This window comes from Protopterus annectens, chromosome 14.part0, assembly GCF_019279795.1.
Source record: "Protopterus annectens isolate FY-2018-M chromosome 14.part0, PAN1.0, whole genome shotgun sequence".
Lineage (NCBI taxonomy): Eukaryota > Metazoa > Chordata > Ceratodontiformes > Protopteridae > Protopterus > Protopterus annectens.
Genome location: NC_056748.1, coordinates 807,763,095 through 807,775,687, shown reverse-complemented (window position 1 = coordinate 807,775,687; position 12,593 = coordinate 807,763,095). Strand labels below are relative to the sequence as shown.

Here is a 12,593-nt window from a genome sequence, read left to right as displayed (position 1 = left end):
TTTTACAAGGAAGATAAAGGATACAACAACTATAATTATATGAAAACAACAAGAAAACTTTACATACACTCCAACAAAATAGCTTTAAGTGATGTACATTGCTTGCAATGTTTATAGATTTTACTACCCAGTATAATGAGTGAGAATCACTGTTCATAGTACTGAAAGAAAGACAGGCTGGTAACAAACCTGGTGAAATGGAAAGGAGGGCATACTGCGTTGTCCTGTCTTCAAAGCGTAAGAAAAGTTTTAAGTGTGGACAGGGAGAATGATAGAACAAGATGGAGACCTAGGGTTAAAACAGGCCAGTACAGTTGATCATCATCATCATGAAAGGGAGTGGTGTGATTTTAAAATAACCGTCAACAGTTAGGAAACATGTGAGAAGGTTCAGGTTTATTAGGTTATGGCACTGTTTTGGAAACATTTGCAGGAAGCTTCTTGGTGATCTATTAGAGATGTACCTTGCAGGATGCACAGTAGCAAATCCTGCCCTAACCATGCCTCCAGGCCGACAATTCTGTTGAATCTGCTGAATATTCATTTCTGTCTCGAAATGAATATTGATGAATGGGTTCTGTTGGCACAATGACAGCAAAGGAGTGGCTTTTTTGTTTTTATTTGTATGTTTTCTTAGCATTTTTTTACACATATTTCACATTTCAATCAGGCTGAGGTAATCTGTTCAGCACAGTATTTACATGTGTTGTAGGACCATCGCAAAATCCATGGTGTCCAAAACCTCTAAACAGTTTCTCAGTACAGACTGTTACATTTCACTGGCTGAATGTGTTTTAAAAAATTGGTAGCGATGTAAAGAAGGTTGTGGGGGTGCAGTGCAAGGGAAACAGACTAAATGTAATATTTACTTACTTGTTAACTGTGCATTGGACAGCCATAGTACCATGTGAATGAGCATGCCTGCCAGTCATAGGGATTTCCATGCCCATTTTCCCTGTCAGTCACTACAGACACACACACATTTGCGCAGAACTGAGCATGAGGTACTTCTGTAATAGAATGCCAGCTTCTTTAACTAGGAATTTCTTTAACTAGAATCTTAACTTTGGAAAGAACTGATATATTTGAGGTATGATGGATGTGATTTACATGTCTCCATGTTAATTCATGTACAACTATCTAACGACTGCAATATAAAATGAGCAGTTATGATTCTGGTCACACCATTTACACTTCTCAAAGTTCAATGCTATATACTAAAAAACATATCTACCTATAAGAGGCACATAAATTGTTGAAACAATATACTACTCAAAAGACTGTCTACTTTTTAACGTGCAATCAAGTTCCACACTGCATACCTCCTCATTTTGAAATGATTGCTGTGTGCAAGAAGGCAAAATAAAAGAAGCCATGCCAAACTGTTGTACAAGGTTGCTGTTTCAGGAAAAGGTGGAAGGAATACACTGCAAATGATAGCTGTAATCAACCTCAAGTACTAAGTCAAAGTTATAGTAATGTAAAATAAAGCTCAACAGCACCAGCATATCAAAGACCCTGGGGTCAACAACAACTCAGCCTTACTGGACACTGCATTATCTAGTATTACTAGTAGCAGCTGCAATAAACAGCGATAAAAAGTACAGTTGTGTACCTACCATAAATGTAGATGTTCGAGAGTATTCACTGTTGCAGTCATTACTCTTGGGTTAACCTGGTGGCAGGCTACCCACAGTCGGCCTGAATTCAAAAGTCCTGGTCTGGAGTCGGTTGCTGTCACCTCTTCCCTGACGTCAGTGCACCAGGGGTATAAAAGATGCAGCCGACGCCATTTTCTTTAGCTTTTCTTGCCCCAGATGTCAGGTGCCCCCAAAAGGGTAGGCTACATAGATTATGCCAATAAACATGCATGCACTAAAGTAAACATATCCTTCATCTACAAGCAAATACACCACATAGGTTGTATAGAATAGAGAAGTACAGATAAAACCCAGCAAATGAAAGGGGGACGGTGGGAGGGTAACCTGGACTGCAACAGTGAATACACTCAAACATCTACATTTATGGTAGGTACACAACTGTACTATATTCATCGTGTTTCACTGTTGCAGTCATTACTCTTGGGTTGAATCCCAAAGCTGAGGAAGGGTGGCTAGGCTAAACAGGATTAGGAGAGGCAATGAGGCCCTGCAGAACTGCAGTGGCAAAGCCTGCTCTGGATTTAGAGTAGAGAGGTAAGTGGTAGTGCTTTGTAAAAGTGTGCACTGAACTCCAAGTTGCAGCCTCTTAGATGTCTTTGGTTGGTACTCCTCTGAAGAAGGCTGCTGAAGTGGCTGCTGGTAGAGTGTGGCCTAATGCCCTTAGGCACTGATTTGCCATGCTGTGAGTAGCAGAAACGAATGCAATGACCTATCCATTTAGAAATAGTCTGTTTAGAGATAGCCTTTCCTTGTGATCCTGCAGCATATGCCACTAAAAGTTGCTCAGTCTTTTTGAAAGCATTAGTTCTGTCCAAGTAGAAGCGTAGCTGTCTGTGTATGTCCAAAGAATGCAGAAGTCTCTCACCCTTGTTCTGTGGGTTTGGATAAAAGGTAGGCAAGTGAATGGCTTGGTTGAGGGCCACACTGGACACCACTTTAGACATAAACGTAAGGCTTGTCCTCAGAGAAAACCCTGTCTGCATGAAAAATGATAAAAGGTTCCACCGCCATGAGTGCCTGTAACTCCGAGACTCGTCTTGCACAGGTTATTGCTAGGAGCAGAGCTGTTTTCCAGGATAAGAATTTTATATCAGCCGTTGAGGCTGGCTCAAAAGGAGGCAGTGTGAGCTTTTCCAAGACATAATTGAGGTCCCATGCAGGTATTCGTGCTCTCCTTGGAGGCCTGATGTTTTTGGCCCCTCTGAGGTACTGCCTTATTAAAGTATGAGAAAAGATTAGAGGTTCCGTATTGTAATGGGCTGAAATGGCACAGGCATGAATCTTAATTGATGAAAAGGAAAGGTCTTTGTCCAGCACCTCAGTTAGATATTGTAAAATCTGAGGAATATTTGGTACATACATGTCAATGCCCTGTTCCTGGTTCCAAGCACAGAATCTCTTCCACTTTTCTGCATAAGATTTTCTGGTACTGGGCATCCAAAATAACATCTATAACAGCTTTTGAAAGAGGAGTGTTCTGAATGGCTACAATATCCGCCATGCTGCCAAATTTAGGGTCCTGAGTTGGCTGTGCAGGATCTGATTGTTTTGTTGGGTCAGTAGGCGAGACGTTTGAGGCAATGTCCATGCTGGACCTTGCGACAAGCTCTTTAGGATTGGGTATCAGTGTTGGTGTGGCCATTCTGGGGCAATTAGTATCATTTTTGGCTTCTCTTGTCTGACCTTTAGGAGTACCTTGGGGAGGAGAGGCAATGGAGGAAAGGCATATACTGTTAGGTTTTTCCAGCTGAAGGATAGGGCATTAACTTTCCATGCTTGTTTGTGATAAGTCCTTGTGCAAAATCTCTGTAATTGGCAGTTGTGAGGGGAGGCAAATAGATCTATGTCTGGGCATCCCCATTCCCTTGTTATCATGCTGAAGACTTGTGGATCCAGTTTCCATTCATGGGGATCCATGAGGTTTCTGCTTAGTTCGTCTGCCAGAGTATTTACTTTTCCTGGCAGGAATTGTGCTTGCAGGTGAACTTGATAAGCCAATGCTGTGTCCCACAAGGTCATTGCTTGTCTGCAGAGGGGGTAGGAATGTGTGCCTCCCTGCTTGTTTATGTATCACATGACTGTAGTATTGTCCGTCTTTATCAGTAGTTGTCCTGGATGAATTAGATCCTTGAAAGCTGTCAGGGCATTCTGAACAGCCAACATCTCTTTTTGATTGATATGAAGATGCATCTGGCTTGTGGGCCATGTGCCCTGAATATATTTTCCTGCCATGTGGGCCCCCCAGGCATAATCTGATGCATCCATTGTTAGTGTCTGCCTGGCTGTGGGTAAAGTGAATGGCAGACCCTTGTTGTGGTGAAAGGCCTGTGCCCACCATCGAAACTCCTGTTGCAGGCAGGGAATGACGGTAATTAATGTTTCCAGGCTGTGGCAATGTTGAGTCCAAATACTTTTTAGATACCATTGTAGTTTCCTCATATGCAGTCTGGCATATGGAATTAGCAGAATGCAGGATGCCATGAAGCCCAAGGCCTGCAGTATTTTCCTTGCAGATAACTGGGTCACTGTTGCCAACCTTTTGAAGTAAGAAGTCAGTTGCCTTTGGTTGTCTGGTGTGAGATAAGCCATCTGGGCAGTTGTATTTAAGCTTGCACCCAGGAATATTATCTTTTGAGAAGGTACCAGTTTTGATTTATTTTCGTTTACTGTGTACCCTAGGCAAATTAGTAATCTTTTTACAAATGCCAGAAGCTTCAAAAGAATGTCTCTGTTCTCTGTTTGAATAAGGCAATCGTCCAAGTAAGGGTATATTTGAATTCCTCTTTGTCTGCAAAATGCAATTACTGATGCCAGGCATTTTGTGAAGACCCTGGGCGCAGTAGATAAGCCAAAGGGCAGTGCAGAGAATTGGTAGTGCATTGAGCCAGCTATGAATCTGAGGTATCTTCTGCAAGATTGTCTGATTGGGACATGCAGGTATGCCTCTTTTAGGTCCAAAGTTACTAGCCAAGCCTTCTTGCCCAGAATGGGCAGTAGCTGCTGCAGAGTCAACATCATGAATTTTGGAACATCCAGAAATGTGTTTAGTATAGACAGGTTCAGTACTGGTCTCCAGGCTTTGCCCTTTCTGGGCACCAAGAAAAGTCTTGAGCAAAATCCTTGCTCCTGCTCTTGTTGTGGTACTTGTTAAATGGCCCTCATGTCCATGAGGGATGTAATTTGCTTTTGTGCCTCTGCCCATTGATTGTGTGGCAGGTCTGGCATACCTTCTGACCTTGGCAGGGTGTGAAAGTGGAACCTGTAGCCCTGGGACACTATGTTCAAGACCCATTTGTCTTGGGTAATCATGTGCCAATTTGGTGAAAAAAGTGCTAGTTTTCCCCCTAAAGGGGCTGACAAAAGATAAGTGCTTGGATCTGGCAGAGGAAAGTCATTGGGACTGTTTCCTGTATGGCTGTGAGTTGTCTTCTCCACTTTTGGAGGTAGAAGCACCCCATTGTTTAGGCTTGTATGAGTCTTGGGGCTGAGATCTGCCTCTGGGACATCTGTATCTGCCTCTTTGTGGCCTGTCTGACACTGGAAAGGACCAATTCTTTGTAGGCCAGTTCCTGCTAAATCTGGGTGGCTGTACCTGTAGGAAATCCTTAACTGTCTGCATGGATTTCGCTTTATCCTCCATTTTCTTCAAAACCTCTTCTGCCTTAACACCAAACAAAGTATCATGCTGCAAAGGAGCATCCAATAATTTTGCTTTAACATGATCAGGCAGATTCTGTTCCTTTAACCAAGCATGCCTTCTAATGACAGAACCCGTAACAGCGGCCCTGCAAGAGGCATCCAGTGAATCAAAACCACATTGCAAAGTATGCTTTCCCACTTGTTCAGCTGCATGCAACAAATCCTGCATTTCCTTTTTATCAGAACATTCAGAATTTGACAACATTTTCTGCTTAAGGAGTGACATTAAGTATTGCTGATATTTAAGCATATGAACAGCCAAGGTAGCAGAAGTGTAAACTTTCTTCCCCCTATCTGTCCAATGCCCTAGAATCCCTATCAGAGGGGACAGGGTTTTTTGCAGTGGAAGCCTTGACCCCTTTGGGACCCTGAGATATAGTTTCTGGGTCAGCAGCAGGGTTTTTATATAAAAATTTATGAGAGTCTGGGACCCTGTAGTATCTGTCTGGCTTAGCAGGTGCAGGGGGTAAAGAGTCAGGAGACAGGCCGGACTCTGAAAATACATCATCTGCAATGTCTAGAGAACAGGTGGAATAGCAAGAGGTCTATGCTGAGGTAGTAAAAAAGTCTCTGAGCCTTTTCTTAGATTCTGAATAATCTTGGCTCTCCCAGTGGAAATGCTCCCTCATGGTATGCAGGGTTTCCCCAAAAGAATAATCCTCAGGAGGAGACGCTGAAGGAATGGATTCTTCAGTATCAGAATCCTCATAGGGAGGAAAAAGTACAGTTTTGTACCTACCATAAATGTAGATGTTCGAGGATCCACATTGCTGCAGTCCTAACTATTGGGTAGTCCGCTGTCCAGTCGGCCCGAATACCAAAGTATATGGCTGACGTCGGTCAGGGCGCATTAGACTGACGTCAGAACGTCAGGGTACTAATGCGCATGACCGACGTCATATCCTCAGTCTTTTCTTGCCCCAGATGTCAGAAGACCCTGAAAAGATAAGGCCCAAAATCCAAAAAAAAACACCAAACATACCTGCACCAAAAATATGTACAATATATACAAAATTAGCTGAACATAACCTCACCTACACAACCACCCCTAAACACAGAGGGGAAGGAGGGAGGGTAAATTGGACTGCAGCAATGTGGATCCTCGAGCATCTACATTTATGGTAGGTACAAAACTGTACTATGTTCTTCATTCCACATTGCTGCAGTCCTAACTATTGGGTAGAATCCCAAAGCAGAGGTAAGGGAGGCTGGCAAATCATAAGGAAGCAGGAACTGACAACATGCCTTGCAAAATAGCTGTGGCAAAACCAGCCCTAGACTTAGAGTAGAGAGGAAGGTGATAATGCTTAGAGAAAGTATGCACTGAACTCCAAGTAGCTGCCTCCAGAATATCCTTAGTTGCCACCCCCCTTAGAAATGCTGTTGAAGTGGCAGTAGCCCTAGTGGAATGAGGCCTAATCCCAGCTGGAATCTCCTTGCCATGATGGGAATAACAAAATGCAATGCAACACCCAATCCACCTAGAAATAGTTTGTTTTGACACAGGCTTGCCCTGCGAACTCAAAGCAAAAGAAACAAACAACTGCTGAGACTGCCTAAAATCCTTAGTCCTGCTCAAATAATAACGCAATTGCCTGTGTACATCTAAAGTGTGCAAAATCTTTTCCCCTTTATTTTGGGGATCTGCATAAAACGTAGGCAAATGAATAGTTTGGTTTAAAGCCACACTAGAAACCACTTTAGGCATAAAGGAAGGATTAGTAGGTAATGATACCCTATCCTTATGAAAAATCAAGAAAGGCTCCACTGCCATAAGGGCCTGCAACTCAGAAACCCTTCTTGCAGAAGTAATGGCCAACAAAAAAGCAGTCTTCCATGACAAGTATTTCAATTCAGTAGTAGCCGCAGGCTCAAAAGGTTGTAGAGTAAGTTTCTCCAACACAAAATTGAGATCCCAAGCAGGAGTAGGAGCTCTACGTGGGGGTCTTATATTCTTTGCCCCTCTAAGAAATTGCTTGAACAAAGGATGCGAAAACAATGGTGGGTCACAATCATAGTGAGCTGAAATTGCTGCAGCATGAATCTTAATGGAAGAGAAAGACAAACCTTTGTCCAATAATTCAGTAAGATATTGCAGGGCCACACTCAAATTTGGCTCAGAAATCTCCAAATTGTTTGCTGCACTCCAAAATAAAAATCTCTTCCATTTTTCTGCGTACACTTTCCTTGTACTAGGTCTCCTGGCTTCCATAATCACATTTAAAACTTGTTGAGGAAGCTGAAACCTGCTGTCTTTCAAAACAGAATATGCCAGGCTGTGAGATGGAGAGTGAAGCTTGACATTGAGCAGGTGACCGTCCCTCTGAGACAACAGGTGTGGAATCAAGGGTAAAGGCCATGGAGGCTTCCTTACCAGACTCCTCAGTAATGGGTACCAGTGCTGCCGAGGCCAATCTGGAGCTATTAAAATCATCCTTGGCTTGTCTTGTCTGACCTTTAGAAGCACCTTTGGAAGAAGAGGCAGAGGTGGAAACGCATACACATGAAGATTTTTCCAACTGAAAGAGAGAGCATCCACTTTCCAAGCTGTGTGATGAAAACTCTTTGTGCAAAACTTTGGCAGCTGGTGGTTTAGTGGAGAAGCGAACAGATCTATGTCTGGAGTTCCCCATGACACTGTCAATGTTTGAAATACATGAAGATCCAGGTTCCACTCGTGGGGATCCATGATTTGTCTGCTTAACACATCTGCTAAGGAGTTATGTGCTCCCGGCAGAAACCTTGCCTGAAGAGTTAGTTGCAAGCTGAGCGCAGTCTCCCATAAAATCATTGCTTGCCTGCACAATGGGTAAGAATGTGTTCCCCCTTGTTTGTTGATGTACCACATGACAGTTGTGTTGTCTGTTAGAATCAACACCTGCCCTGGAAGAAGTAATTCCTTGAAAGCCAGTAATGCAAACTGGACTGCTAACATCTCTTTCATGTTGATATGTAGATGCTGTAGTCTGGCAGGCCACTTGTCTTGTATCCACTTTCCATTTAGATGCGCTCCCCAAGCAATGTCTGAGGCATCTGTCGTTAGAATCTGACTCGCCTCTGGCCGGGTCACAGAGAGTCCCTTGTTTAGGTGACATTCCTGAGCCCACCACAAAAATTCCTTTTGAATGCAAGGTATTATTTGAATGACAGTGTCCAAATCCTGGCAGTGCTGTGTCCATAGATTTTTGAGATACCATTGTAGCTTCCTCATATGCAGTTTGGCATTGGGAAGCACCAGAATACAAGATGCCATGAACCCTAAGGCTTGAAGGACTGTCCTTGCAGTCAGCCCGGACTGAAGAGATAGTTGATGGAAGTAACTGGAAAGATTCTTTTGTTTGTCCGGGGTTAAATAGGCCATCTGGGCTGCTGTATTCAGTCTCACACCCAGAAAGCACATGTCTTGAGAGGGTACTAGACTGGACTTTATTTCGTTCACAGAATACCCTAGGCATCTTAGCACTGCTATGACATATTCCAGATGCTGTAGAAGGTCTTCCTTTTCTTGAGCCAGAATCAGGCAATCGTCCAAGTAAGGGTAGATTTGAATCTCTTTTAGCCTGAAGTAAGCTATCACTGGAGCCAGAACCTTTGTAAATACTCTGGGCGCAGTAGATAAGCCAAAGGGCAATGCAGAGAACTGATAATGAGAACTTCCAGCTCGAAAACGCAGATACTTCCTGCAACTTAATCTTATAGGCACATGAAGGTAAGCTTCCTTGAGATCTAAAGTTACCATCCAGTGATCTTTGCCCAGTAGAGGTAAAAGCTGTTGTAACGTCAACATTTTGAACTTGGGAATGTCCAGATAAGTGTTGAGGATAGATAAATCCAAAATCGGTCTCCACGTGTTCCCCTTCTTCGGTACTAGGAACAGGCGAGAATAAAATCCTAGGCCTCTTTCTGGCACAGGAACTGGCTGAATGGCCCCTATTTGGAGCAATAGAGAAATTTGCTTGTTGGCCTCTTGTCTTTGTAGAGGAGGAATGTCTGGCATGCCTTTGAAAGGAGGCAAGGTATGGAAATAAAACCTGTAACCGTGGTGAATGATATCCAGAACCCACCTGTCGTGGGTAATTAAATCCCAATTTTCTTTGAAAAGAGACAGCCTTCCTCCCAACGGTGCTGCCAGGCGAGAATGAACTGGCAGCTGAAAAGGCAGGTCATTGGGTTTGCTTACGAAAGGACTGACCCCTGCCCTCCCCGGAAGTCTGAGCAGAGGAACTCCCTGTCCTAGGCCTAAAAGAACCCTGAGCTCTGCCTCTACCACGTCTAGACCTACCCCTAGACTGGGAATCATAAGCAGGAAAAGTCCAACCCTTAGCAGGCCAATTTCTACTATACTTCGGAGGCTGCACCTGTAAAAAATCTTTAACAGTTTGCATAGATTTAGCCTTGTCCTCCATTTTCTTCAAAACTGCTTCCACAGGCGAACCAAACAACACATCAGACTGTAAAGGAGCATCCAAAATCCTTGTCTTAACATGCTCAGCTAAGTTCTGATCTCTCAACCAGGCGTGCCTACGAAGAACAGAACCAGTGGCAGCCACCCTGGAGGAGGCCTGCACAGCATCAAAACCACATTGCAAGGAATGTTTACCCACCTGTTCAGACACATGAACTAAATCCTGCAACTCTTTACAGTCAATACCTTCCGCCAGAGCATCCACCTTAGATTTCAACTGTGAAAGAAGATAATTCTGATATTTTAACATGTGAAACTGACAATTCAACGCCCTCATGGCTAAAGTGGAAGAAGTATACACTTTCTTTCCCCATCTATCCAAAGCCCTTGCCTCTTTATCAGGAGGGACAGGATTTTTAACAACTGAGGCCTTTACACCTTTAGGCCCCTGAGAGACAGTTTCCGGGTCTGCCCTAGGACTCTTAAAAAGATACTTATGAGCTTCAGGCACCCTATAATACCTATCCGGTTTAACTGGGGCCGGAGGCAAAGAATCAGGATTCAGGGAAGCCTCTGCAAAAACATCTTCCACCACATTCAAAACAGGAGGTATAGCTAAAGGCCTGTGCTGGGGTAAAAACAAAAACTCCCTAAGCCTTTTCCTGGAATCAGAGAAATCTTGGCCTTCCCATTTAAAATGCTCCCTCATGGAATGCAAAGTCTCTGAAAATGAAAAATCCTCAGGAGGAGAAGCCGAAGGAGTAGAATCATCCACATCCGAATCAGAATAAGTAGGGAACTCCCGCAAGTCTTCAGCCGAAGACTCAGAAGCCTCCGAGCATTGCTCAAAACTCTCAAACTCAGGTTCCACCCTAGGCCTCTTATCAGGAGGGGGCATAGAACCCCTTATCATAGTAATCAAATCTTCTGCCATTTTAAGCATATGTTTCTTAGGCAAAGACCCTGAAGCACTAGGAGAAACCCCGACTGAAGCAAAACTTGGCCTGCCCCTTAAGGAAGCCTTGGGAACAGAAGGGGAGGCCCTAACCACCTTAGGAAGTGAGGGAAGAACAGCCACCTGAGAAGCCCCCTCAGCCTGGCCTACTTCCTGAGAGGAAACATCCTGTAACAGTAAAGTCTCTCCCTGAGACTCCAAAGAAACACCTGGCAAAACCTCCGGCTCCACTGAGCCCTCTAAAGAACCGACGTCTGGAACTGTCGGTTCTTCCCCTCTAGGCTTTGCTGTTTTGTCCTTGCGTTTTTTAGCCGAAGCCGGCGTCGGAGCATCCGACGGCATTTTATAGTTACAACGCTTCCCAAACACTAACCTGGCACAGTCTAACCTTCTCTTAATAGTGCGTTTGTTAAATCTAGCACAAGAGCGGCATCCAACAACGTCGTGCTCAGGCCCTAAACAAGGTATACACAAAGTATGGTAATCCCTATGAGGTATCTGTTTCCCACAAGAAATACAGTTATTTACTTTTTCTGACATCCGGTTAAATACTGAGGCAAGAAAAAAACAAAATAATCCCCAACGGGGTACTTAGCCAACTTTGATTCGGTCTGAAACTCTGACTTCAGAAACTTTCAGAACGCCAACCTGCACTCGCAAAATTGCTTCTGCATCGGACCATGCGGCAAAAAAGACTGAGGATATGACGTCGGTCATGCGCATTAGTACCCTGACGTTCTGACGTCAGTCTAATGCGCCCTGACCGACGTCAGCCATATACTTTGGTATTCGGGCCGACTGGACAGCGGACTACCCAATAGTTAGGACTGCAGCAATGTGGAATGAAGAACATCAGTATCCCTGTTCAGAAGAGGAATCAGAGGAAATTGAAACCTGATCAGAAGAATCATATTCTGTCTCTTGCGTAGGCCTCTTATCAGGAGGGGGATGGGAACCCCTGATCAAAGTAATTGGGTCTTCGGCCATTTTAAGCATCTGTTTTTTAGGCATGAAAGTCTGAGTAGGAGAATGCTGTACTTGTTTTTTTGTCTTTAGAACTGTTTTAGTCTTTGCCTTTGAAGCTGAAGTTGGCTTAACATATAACTGTGTAGGTCTGAAGACACCCTCTGAAGTCGATGCCTGCTCAGCGCTCTGGACCCATCTGAGGGAATGGTTTCTGAGAGTCCAATACCTTGAGTATGCAGAGGCCCAGTCGGCTCCACGTGGGAGTCGGAAGTGGCCTTGTGGCTCTGAGGTAGCGGGCGCCAGGGACTGCGAAAGCGCCTCACTGAGAACCAGTGAACCGGCGAGTGGCCTAGCGGAGGCCTCGTCATCGGTTTTGGACCTCAGATGCCTATCCTTTTCCTTCTCCTTGCGTTTTTTGTAAACTCCGGTCATTGGCTGTTCCGACGGCATTGTATAGTTAAATCTGCGGCCAAAGTAATGAAATGCAAAATCGAACTGACGCTTAATAGTGCGTTGGTTAAATCTAGCGCAAAACCGACAGCTAGGAACGTCGTGATCAGGGCCTAGGCAAGGAATACAGTAAGAATGAAAATCATTATGAGGTATTGCTTCCCACAAGAAATACAATTGTTAACTTTTTCTGACATCGGTCTGGAGCAAGAAAAAAGTTTCCCCAACGGGGTACTTAGCTTTAATGAAGACTTTGGTTCTGAAATTCGGATTTGAAAATCTCAGGAGTCGACCGACCGGCACTTGCGAACTGCTTTTGCTTTGGGCACCACGCGGCAAGAAAAACTGAAGAAAATGGCGTCGGCTGCATCTTTTATACCCCTGGTGCACTGACGTCAGGGAAGAGGCAACAGCAACCGACGTCGGACCAGGACTTTGGAATTCAGGCCGACTGTGG

The 12,593-nt window shown here is 44.3% G+C and overlaps 1 protein-coding gene across 3 annotated transcripts in view; it reads right to left on the bottom strand.

The window, feature by feature from the left end:
• Nucleotides 1-12,593, bottom strand: part of SFXN2 (sideroflexin 2) — a 666,316-nt gene that overhangs the window by 142,951 nt on the left and 510,772 nt on the right. The window lies entirely within an intron of this gene.